General features: G+C 42.1%; 1 protein-coding gene across 2 annotated transcripts in view; it reads right to left on the bottom strand.

Annotated features, from left to right (window-relative positions):
* Positions 1–16462, bottom strand: part of ROCK2 (Rho associated coiled-coil containing protein kinase 2) — a 240971-nt gene that overhangs the window by 157501 nt on the left and 67008 nt on the right. The window lies entirely within an intron of this gene.

Raw genomic sequence — 16462 nt, 5'->3', positions numbered from 1 at the left:
ACATTCATTGTATTATATAGTATGACAACTAGGGGGCACTAATGATAAAGTTACGATACGGCACCGCACTAGGGGGCACTAATGATAGGGAATTTTAGTTTCAGACTACAGATTGCTTCGGTCAAACTAAAAAAAAGTCCAGTCAGTCAAGTTTTTTTTTTGCCGTCTCTGCCCTGCAGTATGTAGATTTTTCCTCATTCCATTGTTGTGACAAAAAGGCAGAAAGTGACTAGAAATCTCCCCACTGGAAACAGAGGTAGCAACAAAACATACTATATTACAGGAAAGGTTTAGAACCCCTGACAGGCTTTTATTGATTTTGAGGTCAACTGATTCCCTCATTCTCTGTGCTGGTGTCACAGTGGCAAGAAGTGAGGGGTAATCTATACTTCCAACAGAAACTGATTTTAAAAAAAATACTACACTTCCGCACTGTATTGAAAACTTTAAAAAAAAAAAAATAGGATTGCAACTGAAGTGGGACTATGGCCACACATAATTAAATCGGTTTAGGCTGATCTCTATACTATGTAATAGCAGCTATGATGACAGGAGTCCTTTGCTTAGAAAATCATTACACTGCCAACCCTATAGTCAAAAAGCTATTGCAAAACCTTGTTGGTGGAACATATGAAGGGCCCTGAGACTAGCACAAGGCCAGGACAAGCATACCTTCAGACTGGAGGCATCTATTACACAGAGCTGGAGTGAAGGTCTCCGGGGAGCCGGCTACTAAAGCCGCCCATTGTGGAATGCCGTGTGTGTAGAGCGAATGAGGGGAAGGTTTACCTTGATATATGAATGTGTTATTATAAACATGTGGGTGGATTATCTGCAGTCTGAACCAGAGCAGTTTTGCTATCGCTACAAATTACACTCAATAAGCTGTGCTTTCATTAAAGACAAGTTTATTTGAACCGGCAGGAAGAAAACGCTCTTTCACGGGTCCTTCTCAGCGCCAACAACAAGCCACGTTTGTGTGAACATATAATAATGAGCCTGAGAGAAAACAGGGCCAGATCTACTACAGACTGCTCTGAGGTGTTACCTGATGGGTAAAGCACCAATAAAAGTAAAAAACATAAAAAGTTATAAAACAAAAGAGCAGTATCTATTAGTTCCCATATCACCTTCAGATTTTGGGCATTGTATTTGGTTTATTACCAAGCAAGAAGCCATTACAGGTTACCATCCAGGCTAAGTGAGAGGCAATCAATGTAGGTTGTATGTACTGACCTTCAATGGGTTTCCTCACAGGAAGGTAGTTCCTGTCCCTGGTACCAGCATCTTAATGCTTCATTTTAGATAAAAGATTAAAAATCTTATAAAGTTGTAGTAACCACTCTCTCTTTTTTTTTTTACCTACAGGTAAGCTTAAAATAAAGCTTCCTGGTAAGTTAATTTATTATCTCCTAAACGTGCACGGTTTAGGAGATATTCTAGTGAGTGGGAGTTGGTGACGTAACTGGCGCATGTCGAGGGAGTGTCATCCTGGCTCGGCCATTCAAGAGGCCATAGCCCGCGAACCCAGAAGGAAGACCGGGTGAAGATGGAAGCCTCAGCAGCAGTGATAGTAGCGGGTAGGGCTGGGGAAAAAAATCGATTTAAATCTTGAATCGAGTTAAGAGGTCAGATCGATTCAAAATTTAAGCAAATCAATTTTTTCCGATTTTAACAGAAGTTAAATGGTGTCAGACCTATAGTATACAAGTGCATGTTTGTATGAGTGCAGTAGAGGACCAAAAACTCGTTTGAGGAAAAGGATTGCTATGATGTTCTATGTACTTTAAAAAGCACAACATAAAACGCAAGAGCTATGCACGCCAAAATAAAATAAAGGAGGTCATGACCACTTTGACATGCCCTACAAGAATGGAAAAGGGAAAAGTCCTGAAAGTCGCACATCTCTGCAAAACCCCGTAAGAAGGTGTATGACAGTCTCAGCCCGGGCTCCAACATGGCCATGCCCTCACTCTGCCCACAATGCTTAGTCATGATCCCCAGGTGTGGCCATATTGGAGCCCAGGCTGAGGCTGTGTCATACACCTTCTTATGGGGTTTGCAGAGATATGCGACTTTCAGGAGTAATCTGTTTTCCATTCCATATCTAGGGCTGGGACAAGCTCTGTCCTTGTCTGCACACCAAGTGGTTGCTCCATAAGAGGGCCCGATGGAGCCTTGAGCGGCACCTGTTAATTTCGTTTGGGTCACAGTGGATACCCTAAAAGAATATCACTATAGAGAAAACTGCTGCAAGTCAACCTGCAAATTAAAGATCCCTTTATTATTAACATCTCTTGAAAGAAATATGGAAGCCTTTATTACTGATTCATCGTTCTGAAAAATGCTGTTTGCCTGGCTTTCAAGCAAACCCTTTGTTTCAATTTTTTCACTGACCTACAAGTACACAGATAAGGACTTTTTTCGGTCTCTCCTGATCAGCATACATGTCTCCAATCAGCGATTGTTGGGGGGGGGGGTATGGTCATTAATGCACCAAACACTATTTTTGGAACTAAATACACAATTGCAGTTCTCCCATTTCTCCAGGTAGCAGGTTTACATTAAATGATGTTTTGTCTCCAATTTAATGTCATGATCAGCTTCTTCAGATCTCCATAGGCTGATTCAGGGGTTGAAAATTTAAACTGAAAAAAACAAAACAAAAAACAAACAAAAAACAAAAAACAAAAAAACACAAGGACGCAAAAGCCAAGAAACTAAAAGGTGAGGTGTCTCTTCATTCTAGTTATCTACTGACCTGCCAGTTAATAGAGACATTACTTCTAGATATTACCCAAATACAACCCAGAGCAAACAAACTATAAAAAGGACCCTATAAAGCTGGTGATAGAGTCTGAAGCCAAGCTAATGTTTACACATGGACAGTAAGCAGGGACAGCTGGAATGCGTCTCTCAGGGACTCTCAGCCGGAAGTCGCCCGGTGACCTGAAACTGGGAATGCAGCTGACAAGTCCTCCAAGTCTTTAACATGTCACTATCAAAATTCCAGGAATGACAGGAATTCATCCCATGCTGGGACACAGCCGCCCAAGGCCTCTGCTGTGTAAGGCAGCCTTTGACGTAACACTAGCACACGTACGTCACTGTGATTAAAAATCAGACTTTATCCATCAGAATCACAACTCCTGCAAAGAAATTACAATGCACGTCCCTCTTAAATGGCCAGCAAGTCCTCCACTTTGATTGGTGAGATGTAATGTCAAATGCAGAATCTGGGTGCTGCTTGTTGGATTTATGGCTTATTCACACTTCTGCCTTGTGGCAACACCAGCTAAAAGGAGTTTTGTTGTGCTGCATTGTCAGCAAAGTGTTTTCTTTTATATGTTGTGGGGCATTAGCAGCTTATTCATAAAGAAAGGGCAGCCCGAATGCAATAATGTGCTACAACACACCACAACAGAATGCTTAAAGTAGTAAAGTAGTAGTAAAGCCTAAACATTTTCTATTTTAATGCATTCCTTGCATTAAGGTAGAAAATGTTTAGGCATCAAATTTGCCCCCCTCCCCTTATACTTACCCGAGTCTTCATTTGATCCAGCACCGTGCACATCTGCAGCTCTTCTCTCCCCTCACTTCCAGGTCTTACAGGCTTTTCTGGGCTACTGGGAGCCGTTGGCTCCCAGTGCGGTCAATCAAAGCCAGCGACAAGGGAACGGGCATCGCACGAGTGCCCCCCACGGGAACAGACTTTCTGTGGGGGCACTGGACAGGAGGAGGAGCCAGGAGTGCCAGCGGGGGGGACCCGAGAAGAGGAGGTTCGGAGAAGGTAAGTATAGAGAGGTTTGGTATTAAGAAAAAAAAATTTCCTTTACAACCTTTAGGCCTCATGCACACTGGATGTTTTTTGACGTTTTTACAGCAGCTGTTTTTGGCTGTAGACGTTTTTTCTACAGTCATTAAACTCTTCATCATGTTATCCTATGTGTCCATGCACACCTAGGCTGTTATCAGCAGTTTTGGGCAGTGGCGTTTTTGAGCAGTAAAAAGAAGCCCAAAACTAGTGGGTCCTGAGAGACTTTTTAAGCTGTAAAAACACTCTAACGCTGATAAACGTCGATAAACGATCAAAAAACGTCCCTCACCAGCATTTAACGTTTTTGATCCACTGGGGGGGGGGGGGGGGGGGGGAAATTTTCTTTAAAAAAAAAAAAAACGCTAAAACGCAGAAAAACGCTAAAAAGCACTAATAAATGCTAAAAAAAAAAAAAAAAAACGCTATTGCAAAAACGTTGAAAAAAGTTGAAAAACTCACTGCAAAGATAATGGCATTTTTATAACGTTATTATAACGTCCAATGTGCATGAGACCTTAACATTTCTGGGCTGCAGAGGCCTGCAGGCCCTAGGTAGCAAATTAGGAATCCATAAAGTATACTGTATGTAAACCCTAACAATGAACTTCTCTGGTTTCCTTTTGATTTGTTAACTACACTATTCAAGGTGTTTTAGTATAACTGTTTGAAAAGAGCAAAAATACTTGTTGATCTGGCAAGAATCCATTGAGCCTGTAACTTCCAGCACTCACTGCAATAGAGAAGTATCCTCAGCCCTGCACAGTTCACCCCTGAGCTACATGACTATGTTATAGAGATGAGAAGAGGGAAAGGTAATCTGCAGTCCAAATCAGGAGCAAGCAGCCTAGGGCCACAACTCCACTACAGTACATTGAGGGAACATAGTCACCCTAGCACGGGATTACTGGCAGGATCACCGAATACAAATATAGGAAAAAAAAGCCTTCCCTTCCAATCAATTTAGATTCAATTTTGAATGGATTTAATCAAACCTAGTCGACCAGCCAGGGCAGAATATTAAACATTTTTTGCATCAAATCGGCAGCACTGATCTGCTTTGTTTCTGAATACGAACATATTTTGATAGATCAGATTATGAGATTACATGGTGAAGTTAGGATCATATCTTAAAGTGATTCTACAGGTTGTCATTTTTTTAAAAATAACAAACATGTTCTACTTACCTGCTCTGTGCAATGGTTTTGCACAGAGCAGCTCCGATCCTCTTCTTTTTGGGTCCCCCAGCTGGCGGTCCTGGCTCCTCCCCCCTGCCTCTTGCTATGGGGGCACTCTAGCAGGCTCGCTCCCAAGCCATGCTCCTGTGGATGGACATTGTCGGTCCAGCCCCTCACTCTCTCCTTATAGGCTCACAGGCTGTGATTGACAGCAGCAGGAGCCAATGGCTCACGCTGCTGTGTGAGCCAATGAGGAGAGAGAGACCCGGGAGAGCCCCTGCTCTCATGCACATCGCTGGATCGAGATGGGGCTCAGGTAAGTATAAGGGGGGATGCTGCACCCAGGTTTTTTTTTCACCCTAATGCATAGAATGCAGTAAGATAAAAAACCTTCTTCCAATGCGATCGATCATTTACGGAAGCCTGTATGGCCACCTCAAATGTCTCCAGTACAAGACAGTAAACCCGATGCTGTGTCTAAAGCCTGGTACACACGAAAAAAAAAAAAAAGAAAACGTTTATTAAAGCCAACGAGCTGAACAGAAAAAAAAGGGATGGCAGATGACTGTGTCTGTGTTATCAAGAAGCAGGAACCAAGGTGGATAAAGATTGATTTTTTTTTTTTTTTAGAATCTGATTTTTTTAAATCTGATTTTTTAATTTTTATCAAATTTATTTTAATAAAATGCTTTTGGAGTAAAAATCATGAAATGGAGCTTAGTTATGTAGCATGGGGCTGTATATTCTGCAATATTTACATTTTTGGTAAACTCATTCAACGAATCCAAGCTCTGCAAGCTGCGATAACAGGCACTGCATTTATGCAGTCACACAATTTCACAGATAAAACAAAGCTCAGGAATTTTCCTTTATTTTGCAAATCTATGTACACTGCAAACTGTATGATTGAATCAGTTCTGATATTGCTGTTTTACTAACCTGACAGCTTATTATTATTCTAAATAGAAAACCTTCATTTTGCTTGCAAATATTAAAGATTCTAACTACCAGCAAGAATAAGTCCTTACATTTAAAGAGCACCTGTCATTTCAGATCCATCATGGCAGCGCCTGTTAGCGGGCATCCACTCACCTGCTGCCGCCACATCCCTCACCTTGTTGTGTCACTGCCGCATCACCAGCCATTCCATTAAAGTGAATGGGACTGCCAGTGAGCCAACAGCGGGTCAGAGGAGGAGCCGCTGTGGGACAGAGATAATTGCTCTTTAAAAATGATGATTTAACAATCGAGTCGATTTAAATCAAGCCTTTTTACTAGTGATTTAAATCCACCCTGCCAAGAACACACTGGTCAGCACTCGCAGCCATTGGCTGAAAGCACTGACCGGATGCTGGTTTTCCAGCACGTATCTTTGACAAACGCCGGTCATTAGAGTGGCTTCTGTCAGACTGACACCTGTACAACATTCTAACCAAATATTCGGCCCGTGTGAACCTAGAATTACACATGTCTGCAGTCCAGATCACATTACACAGACACTAGTCTAATATCCCCTTCAATACTCCTTACTGCTCCTGTATAAGTGGATAACACAGCACATACCGTATATACTCGAGTATAAGTCGACCCGAATATAAGCCGAGGCACCGAATTTTACCACAAAAAAACTGGGAAAACTTATTGACTCGAGTATAAGCCGAGGGTGAGAACTTCAAGTTTCCGATCCAGTAATGCATCCAAAAACTTGCATGACGAGCAAGTTTTCGGAGGCATTACTGGATCAGAAACTTTTCTCCTAGGTTGATACATTATGACATCAATCTCCGTACCTTAGATCCAGCCCTCTGTAACTGCATCTTTGGGTAACTGTGTCCATACAGGGTGTTGTTTATATGTTGGTTATTTGTTTTTTGTAATTTTAATGATGCTGTAATAAAATTGATACTTTTTTATGAATTCTCCCTCTCGTGTGCCCACAAAGTCCGCCAATTTTTTTGACTTGGTCTATATATATATATATATATATATAGACCAAGTCAAAAAATATATATATATATATATATATATATATATATATATATATATATATATATATATATATATATATATATATATATAGATAGAGCAAGTCAAAAAAATTGGCGGACTTTGTGTATACACATACACACACACACATATACATATATTTTGGATGTTGGCTTGGTGAGGGTCCTCCTCCCTACCTTTAAGAACTTGTGGTGCACATGCAGTAGAGTATGGTCTCCTGGAAAATCCATATATCTGGAGGTGTAAAGTTGAGGCGAGTGTAAAGATAGCGCTGGACCCATAGGGTTATCTCGCTGGTATGGATATCTTATTGTACTGATGTAAATGATCTGGTTCCCAGGCAGTCACCTTCTTCACCCCTAAAGATCTCCGCAGTCTCCTAGACTTATAGTGTTTTGAAACAAAAATTGAAATTGAAGCTCCACGCCACTGCAAAGAGGTCCAGATACAAATTTATTCCAATCAAAGTCAGGGGGACAATTCAAAAAGTAGGCAAAGCATTTTGGGGGGGGCAAAAACACCCTCTTCATCAAGGACTGATTGTGAACAACCCAGAAGTGACCTAAACCTACAATGGTATTTTTTCCAGTGTGAATCAGGAGCCTGGCCTTATCTTCAGCTTGTTTGATACAATAAAGTGGTTTCTGGACCTCTTCGTAGTATTACGGCGCTTCAATTTCAATTTTTCTAGATTATTTAAATACAGCTTCTTTATCTGGAGAAAGGCTGACAAAACATGACAACATATCAAAAACCGGACATGCAACATTTTGTGCAGCATTTGTGTTGCAATGTGGGCCTGTTGGCACATACTATACTTGAGAGTTTGGTGTGCTTATACATAAATGAATGACAAGACACAGAGGTTGATTTACTAAAGGCAAATATACGGTGCACTGCAATACACTTTAAGTGCATTTCCTCTAGATCTGTTGCTTTTTATTTTCCTTGCATGTGATTGAGTATTCTTTGCAAAGTGAAGTCTTACCTCATTTACTAAGCTCTGAAGCAAGTGCACAGCCTATTAGCCTTTAGTAAATCAACCCCAGTGTGCCATGTATTATGGTAATGCTTGGTAAAACAAATATTGCTACAATGCATGAAATTGGCCATAGATGGTTTGAATCCCGGCCAGTGCAGCAGTGATCAGCTGAGTATCAATCTATGGGCAGGCTGGTTGTACCCAAGGCGATCCATCGACTGACTTGAATACAACCAGTATGTCAGGTTTCTGGCATGTGATTATTGCCAAGAGCTATAGCCGCTAGCAGTAATCACTGTGTTTTCCCAGCAGAGACAGTAACACCCCCCCATCCCCCGAGAAAACACAATAGCTGTCTAGGAGGGATTCCCCCATCAACACTGTGTGTGGGAAAATCGTGCCATTTTCTTTCCTACAACCAAAGGTTGCAGTAAAGAAAGCTGCATAATCTATGACCTGCCTAAGTCTGAAGGTGGCCCCTAAAGTTTTGGGTAGAATAGGATGCGTCAGATATTTATTGCTGTGTACCCATTAACATTGCCTGTATTCTACAGTGAGTGTAACACTATCTTTAATGCATTCTCTACAAAGAAAAATCAAGGGAGTCACCAGCCCACAATGCATTCTCCAGAGGAACACATGGGGAACACGCTCCAGTTGTGGCTAGAGCTGTATTGTTGCCAAAAGAAGTTCAGGTCTACCTAAAACAGAACTTCAGAAAAAAACACAATTCTGTGACAAGTCTTCTTACCTATGTTTTAATTTAGTATTGATAAGGATTCACCAGCAGACACAAACATTAATAAATCTAATGAGATTGCAATGGAATACTCACAAAGGTCTGTCTGCAACATGAGCAATTGTCTGTGTTCTGGACAAGATAAGACATTGCAGTCCATATGACCTGAGGCAAAAGTAGACTCACTCAAAAGGCTGCTACAAGTACTGTGAACCGGCTAAGCTAGGTGTATTAGACTTCACTATCTGCAACATGTCTCCACATTAACTGTATGTCCCTGATCCCTTTTCCAAAATCAGAATGCCTCTGCTGCCGACGATCACCTTCAGAACCTGACTCCACTGTCCCCTATTTCTACCACCTCCAAAACATGCCCTCCTTTGACCCTGATCTCGTCCACCTCCAGAATATGCCTCCTCTGTCCCCGATCTCCTCCACCTCCAGAACATGCCTCCACTGTCCCAGAACCCTGCCACCTCAAGAACGTGCCACCACTGTTCCTGATCCCCGCCATCTCCAGAACATGCCCTCCTCTTTTTCTGATCACCTCCAGAACCCTTCCACCTCCAGAACATGCCTCCACTGTCCCTAATCCCCTCCACCTCCAGAGCATGCCTCAACTGTCCCAGAACCCTTCCACCTCCAGAGCATGCCTCAACTGTCCCAGAACCCTTCCACCTCCAGAGCATGCCTCCACTGTCCCTAATCCCCTCCACCTCCAGAGCATGCCTCAACTGTCCCAGAACCCTTACACCTCTAGAACATGCCTCCACTCTCCCAAAACCCTGCTGCCTCCACAGTCCCTGATCTCCTTCACCTCCAGAACATGCCTCCACTGTCCCCGATCTCCTCCACCTCCAGAGCCTTTCCACCTCCAGAGCATGCCTCCACTGTCCCTAATCGCCTCCGCCTCATGCCTCCACTGCCCCCAATACCCTCCACTTCATGTCTCCATAGTCCCCAATTGCCTCCACCACTGGTTCATGCCTTCATCATCATTCCATCCTGCCAAGTTAGTACAGGTCTCTAGCACCCTTTCCACCTGATACTTGCCTTTGATAATTCATACCTTCGAACCGACCCCTTTCATAAATATGCACACATTTGATAGTATCTGAACAACCAATGTGACATCAGCCTCACTGATATACTGGTAGACATGGCAGACAGGACAAAGCTTGACTTTACATGAAAATTTTAAGAACTGTATCTGTCCAGATGTCTGAATCTACTGATTTTCCTGAAATGCAATGTTCACTGAAAGGAAACCTTTGGTAATGCATTTTTTTCATTCTTTGAACAGCTTGAACGGCCCAGGTTTGCAGCAACTTTAAGCTGGGAATCGTCTCCCTTGACTGTTCCTTTGAGTGTATGGGAGACTCCAGAGAGATGCAAATGGGGCTGAAGTCATGCTGGGAGGTGTAAGCTGCCATAGAAACTTTGCTGGTACAGCAAAGAATGACATACTCTTTACTGAGGTCATACATAATCAGTATTTATGGAACACATTACCATAACATTATACTGTTTCAACTTTCTAATTGCACATGGTAATAACCTCATATTTACTGGAAAAGAGATTTTTAAAAAAATCTACGTACATAACAAAAATATCCTGGTCAGCTGATGTATAAGCATGGGAAACTGTCAGAAGTGTCATGTAGAGAAGAAGTATTATAGTTTTAGTCCAGATTTAGCTCTCTAAACTTGCTAGATTTTCTCAAAGATACGAGAGAAACCAGAAAAACCAACATGCACAACACATGAAAAAGCAATCTGAGTCAACAAGTAAAATCAACAAAGTGCGAAGGCCATCCAGGAAACCGTGCAAGGGCGCTAAAACAAAGTCTAATCGATTCATCTTTAATCAGTATTTCAGAAAATTCCTCGCAGATCGGGGTTTTTGTTGTTCTTCTGAGGAAGGCTGTCCTCTGCTCATATTTCTATACTGTGAAGCACTCATCTATTTGCTTTGGGGTACTAAAACAAATCTGAAAGTACCATGAAGAAAATAAAAAGTGCAATACCTTTCAGGTGGGCTGTGTGTCAAAACGTTACTCTCATATTATGTGTGTTGTTGCTATCCAAAATTTCTGGGCCTGTCCCGCGTTGGTCGGTTCCCCCACATCACAAGAGGGCACATAATATAGATGTAGGGGTAGATGGATACAACACAGCTGGAACTCTGAGATAGCAGCACACAGAGCTCTTCCAGGACAGTGAAGATTTGAAGTTAGGCTCCCACCTATGCGTTTTTAGTTTTGCAGAAATGCGCTGCAATCCATTTAACATTATTTCCTATGGGTCGCGTTCACATCTGTGAACGGGTGCGTTTTTTGGAAAGGATCAGGGACTTTTTTTGTGCTTTTGTGTTTTTTGGTTTGGTTGGTGATTAGCGCAGCACAATGCCGACTTCCTAGCGGGCTCTGCACGTGGAGTGTGCGAACATGCCGGAGCCCATCCTTATTCTACTGTGTTACAGACTGGGTACCAAAAAGGGGGCTCAGATCAGCAGGATACAGACAAAAGGGAGAGAGGTTGTCTGGTGTACACTATAGTCAAGCCTTGAAAAAAAAAAAAAAAAGGACCGCTTTGAGCAGGTTATCTGTCTATGTATGTATCTCAAGGTGGAAAGCGGTATAAAAATCCAAAACCAACAATGTAATATGTAATATAATAAAATCCCATTCATTTCAATGGCACAGCTGAGTGTTTTGTCACCTGATGCCAAACGCTTGAAAAAGGCCCTATAACTCCAAAAAGAACATGAGCTTCTTTGGGGCAGATTACAAGCGTTTTTCTGCCTTTTACATTGGTGACCTGAACAAAACTGTGGTAAAAACGCTGTTAAAAACGTGGCAAAAATGTGGTAAAAAACGCACGACTTTGAAACGCTCAGGTGTGAATGCAGCTTAGTGATACACACAGGATGAATGAGCACAGGAGAGACAGCAGACAGTAGAGTTGTCAGTCTTGGGGGAGTGACAGTGTTAAATGTATTAGCAGATTTAGGGCGATTTACACCACATGCAGCCCAGTGTGTTTTTTTACTGCATTAAAAAACGCATGGACAGTAGGTTATATGGTTTCCAATGACATAGTTCACACCAGTGCAGTCAGTTCCAGATCCCGAAAAAAAAGTAGAACATGACGCATTTTTCCTGCGCTGGACTGTACTGGAACGGGGTAAAACACATCAACAAATGCACCGGAATGCACTGGAACCCATCAAAAGCTTCCCAAACCCCAGTCCAGGGACACAAAACAGTAAAATAGAAGAAAAAAAAGCATCTGGAATGCATCTAGAAATGCATCAAGCACATGTGCGGGAGTGATGTCATCGCGGCTCCGGCCAGTCACAGAGCCGGAGTCTGCAAACCCGGAAGCAAGATATGTGACATTAGAGGCATTTTTTTCTGACAAGTTCTGGCAGAAACAAATCCAGAATATTTGGGGCATAAATTCACACGCCTGTGTGCATGAGGCCTAAAAGGTGCAGGCTCCGAGACCTTCATCCTGTTCCTGGCTTTACTACATTAAAAACGATCAACCTGCAGCAAGCATGCAATGAAGTCTGAACTCTGGCCTGGTTTGTTTGTTCTAAGTCAATGACGAAGAAGGCCGGCAGGATGACAGCCTCCAGCTGTTGCTGCATACTGAATACAAATATTCAAGGAAACCAAGAAACAACCTAAAACATGCACCGTCATCCCATCAACGCCTATTTTAGGGTTATCGGAATATGTTCCTATTGAGTACTGTCAAAAATTTTTGGTCACACAATTAATTCCAGGAATAGTATATTTTTAGATTGTCCAGATATACACTAGGCCTCTATTAAAAGCCTACAACCTTGTTTGTTCTGTTGACATATTTAAGCTGCACGGACACAAATATCACAGAATAGGAGCAGAAACCAGTCCATTTAGGGGTCTCCATCTAAAAATACAATTATGGTCATATTCCAAAATAGGAAAGCTGAAAATAGAGCTTAAACCATTTTCTCCATGAATGAGCCGATCCCTATTACAAAGCCCTTGGGCTGCAGAAAAAGGCGGGGTCAGAATACTACATCAGGTCTCTCCCCACCTTTACAAAATCACTAAATCATACAGTAAAAAAAAAAAAAAAAAAAGAACGAAAAAAAAGTAAAATAAAAATACAAAAATTATAAAACTTAGAAACTTATAAAAAATACCAAACATCTAAAATCATTTGTTTAAAAGAATGAATTAAAATTTTATACTTTACTGCAGGTTTGTGCTCCCTCAGCACCTATGCGAGGGTGACATTTTGATCCTTTCCGTGAAATCCTTGGAATATCAAACAACTCAATACGGTCTCTGCTGCGCTCCCAGTCTCTTTCAATAAAATCAATGTGACCGCAGTTTACTGCAAACGATGAAAAACCCTTCCAGCAGCCGCACTCCTCCAAACAAGAAACTCCAGTACAATCTTCTATAAGGCTTTATGTACACGGGATGTTTTTACAACCTCTCCTGAACGATTTAACTTGACAGATAGTAACCCACGTTTAAAATGTCAGTTTTGCCGCGTTTGACGAAAAAAATTTTTTTTTCCTTTTTTTTTTTTTTTTAAATAGCCAAAAATGAAAACCGCCTGTAAACGAAACGCTGCTAAACGTGAGTTACCGTGTTTAGTCACGTTTAGAAGTGTTTGGCGCTTGAAATGCCTCTAAACTCAGCGTCTGAACTCATTTTTTTTTGCTTTTTTAAAAAAGGCCTCTAAACTCAGCTACCTAAAAACTACATTAAACGAACCTGTGTACATGTACTGATAAGATAACATTGGATGATATTGTAAAGTGCTGCGTAAACTGTTGGCGCTATATAAATCCTGTATAATAATGAGTTCAGGGGTAGCTGAAAAAGCATCCAATTGCCTCTGAACATCCGTTTACCAGCAACAGTGTACATGAGGCCTAAAAAATAATATCTGACACATCAGATCCCCCTGACCACCAGTAAGACAAAACAATGGGAAATGTACACGTATTGCACAGGCATACTGTATTTTATTTTATTTTTTCTTTGTCCAGACTTGCACTTGACCTTTGTGACACATGCTTATGATACAGAATATCAACCTGGATAAAAAACAGTTTGTACGCAAGTATAGGCTATGCATATCAGATACTATAATCAATGCACACCATCACAGGGTGGTACTGCGGGTGTCTGAAATTTTAAGACAGTGTCACATCCTAATCGGTATCGAGAACATGCAGAGGGGAAACATGGACTTTATAGGTACCACATATTAAATATTAGAATTAATATTTTTAATATAGATTACATAAATCCATAGAAAGACACTCATAAAAGCATCAATAAGAGTAGTAAACAAATCAGGCTATTAATATAGTCAAATGACCAGGCCCAATCCCAGTCACAAAACCAGCCGGTAGGCTTGAACGCTGGTACAGTCTAAAAGGGATTGGCATCGGTCAACGTAGCTTGATGAAGCTCGATATATGCATATCAGAAGCTGCAGAAGTGACTGAGTTTAAAGAGCCAGTGCACCCAAAACTGATATTTCAATGTTTGGTAGATGCCAGAGCGTTTAACTCACTGACAGTATCTCTTGGGGATTCTATCAGAGAGATCTCTGCATTTAAGTTTCTAAATCTTTCATGGATATTATGAGGGGATCCCGTTCCACTGGATTCCATTGGTTTCCGCTCACCTAAAAAAATAACATTCAAAATACGAACAACCTCCTACAAAGCCATCCACAACGCTGTCCCACCTACAAAACCAACCTTGTCTAAAAATACCAACCAAACCACCATCTTCACTCCTCCCAATACCTCCTGCTCTTTAGTTCCCTTCTCACCTCCTTCCATGGTGCCTCCAGGACTTTTCCAGAGCCTCTCCCATCCTCTGGAACTTACCTTACTGTCTGTCTATCAATCTGTCTATCTGCTACCCTATCCACCTTCATGAGATCCTTGAAAACCCTCCTCTTCAGAGAGGCCTATCTCTCCTCAAACTAATAAATTCTACTTTTGCTTTCTCCATCAGCTCATCCCCCACAGTTATTACTTTTTATATCACTCGACCCTTCCTTTTTTAGATTGTAAGCTATAACGAGCTGCCCTTTGATTCCTCTAGTATTTAATTGTACTAAAACTGTATGGTTTCCCTCCATTCTTTAAAGTGTTATATAACGCTATATAAAACCTGTATAATAAATTTTTGTTTTTTTATTATATTATGAAGAGGAGCTAGTGCACACAGAAGAGGGCATGAATATGAACCACCCCGTGGACTGGGTCCGAGTTGGGAAATCAAAGAAATACAAGAAGCCAGGGACTGACTCAGACCTCAGGGCTCCTACTGCAACTTAAGAGACCCTGCCACCAACTCAAAATTACTGTGTAAAAGAATTGAAAATTCTAGTATCTTAAAAGTACAGCCCAAACTTGTTTGGTTGTACTTCTCCTGTGGATCACAGGAGTGCAGTTTGTTCTACACTCCTGTGACCTTTTTCAGCAGACAACGGGCTGAAGTCCGCTGTCTGCTGACATCACAGAGCCAGTCCAGGTTCGGGTAAGATCGTGATAATGGAGTCGGGATTAACCCACATGCCTGGACCAGCATCCTGCTCAGCCTCTCAGCGAGCCTGAGCCGGCCACACCCACCCCTTCCACAGCTCAGCGCTCCAGTAAGCATGGGGGGGGGCAGAGCAGAGAGCTGCTGACTGTCACCAGCTCTTTGCAAACACATTTCATGGAGCACTGTTCAATCCATCATTCGAAAATAGAAATAGTATGGCACAACTGAAAACCTACCAATACATGGCCGTCCACCTAATCAGAGAAGCAGCCAAGAGGCCCAGGGTAACTCTGGAGGAGCTGCAGAGATCCTCAGCTCAGGTAGGAGAATTTGTCCACAGGGCAACTATTAGTCGTGCACTCCACAAATCTGGCCTTTATGGAAGAGTGGCAAGAAAAAAAAAACATTGTTGAAAGAAAGCCATAAGAAGTCTGGTTTGCAGTTAGCGAGAAGTCATGTGAGGGACACAGTAAATATGTGGAAGAAGGTGCTCTGTCCAGATGGGATCAAAATTGAACTTTTTGGCCTTAAAACAAAATGCTATGTGTGGCAGAAAACTAACACTGCACATCACCCTGAACACACCATCCCCGCCGTGGAATATGGTGGTGGCAGCATCATGTTGTGGGGATGTTTTTCTTCATCAGGGACAGGGAAGCTGGTCAGAGTTGATGGGAAGATGGATGGAGCCAAATACAGGGCAATCTTAGAAGAAAGCCTGTTAGCCCCGGTTCACACAGGGGCGGCACGACTTGCAGGTCGCCTCAGCGAGGCGACCTGCAAACGACTTCTGCGGCGACTTGCAAAACGACTTCTGTATAGAATTCTATGCAAGTCGCCCCCGAAGTAGTACAGGAACCTTTTTCTAAGTCGGAGCGACTTGCGTCACTTCTATTAGAACGGTTCCATTGTACAGAACAGGAGACGACTTGTCAGGCGGCTAGGTCGCCTGACAAGTCGCCCCTGTGTGAACCGGCTCTTAGAGTCTGCAAAAGACTTGAGATTGGGGCAGAGGTTCACCTTCTAGCAGGACAACGACCCTAAACATACAGCCAGAGCTACAATGGAATGGTTTAGATCAAAACATATTCATGTGTTAGAATGGCCCAGTCAAAATCCAGATCTAAAATATAATTGAGAATCTGTGGCAAGACTTGAAAATTG

The sequence above is a fragment of the Aquarana catesbeiana genome, linkage group LG04 (genome assembly GCF_042186555.1).
Source record: "Aquarana catesbeiana isolate 2022-GZ linkage group LG04, ASM4218655v1, whole genome shotgun sequence".
Lineage (NCBI taxonomy): Eukaryota > Metazoa > Chordata > Amphibia > Anura > Ranidae > Aquarana > Aquarana catesbeiana.
This window is presented reverse-complemented; position numbering and strand designations above follow the sequence as displayed.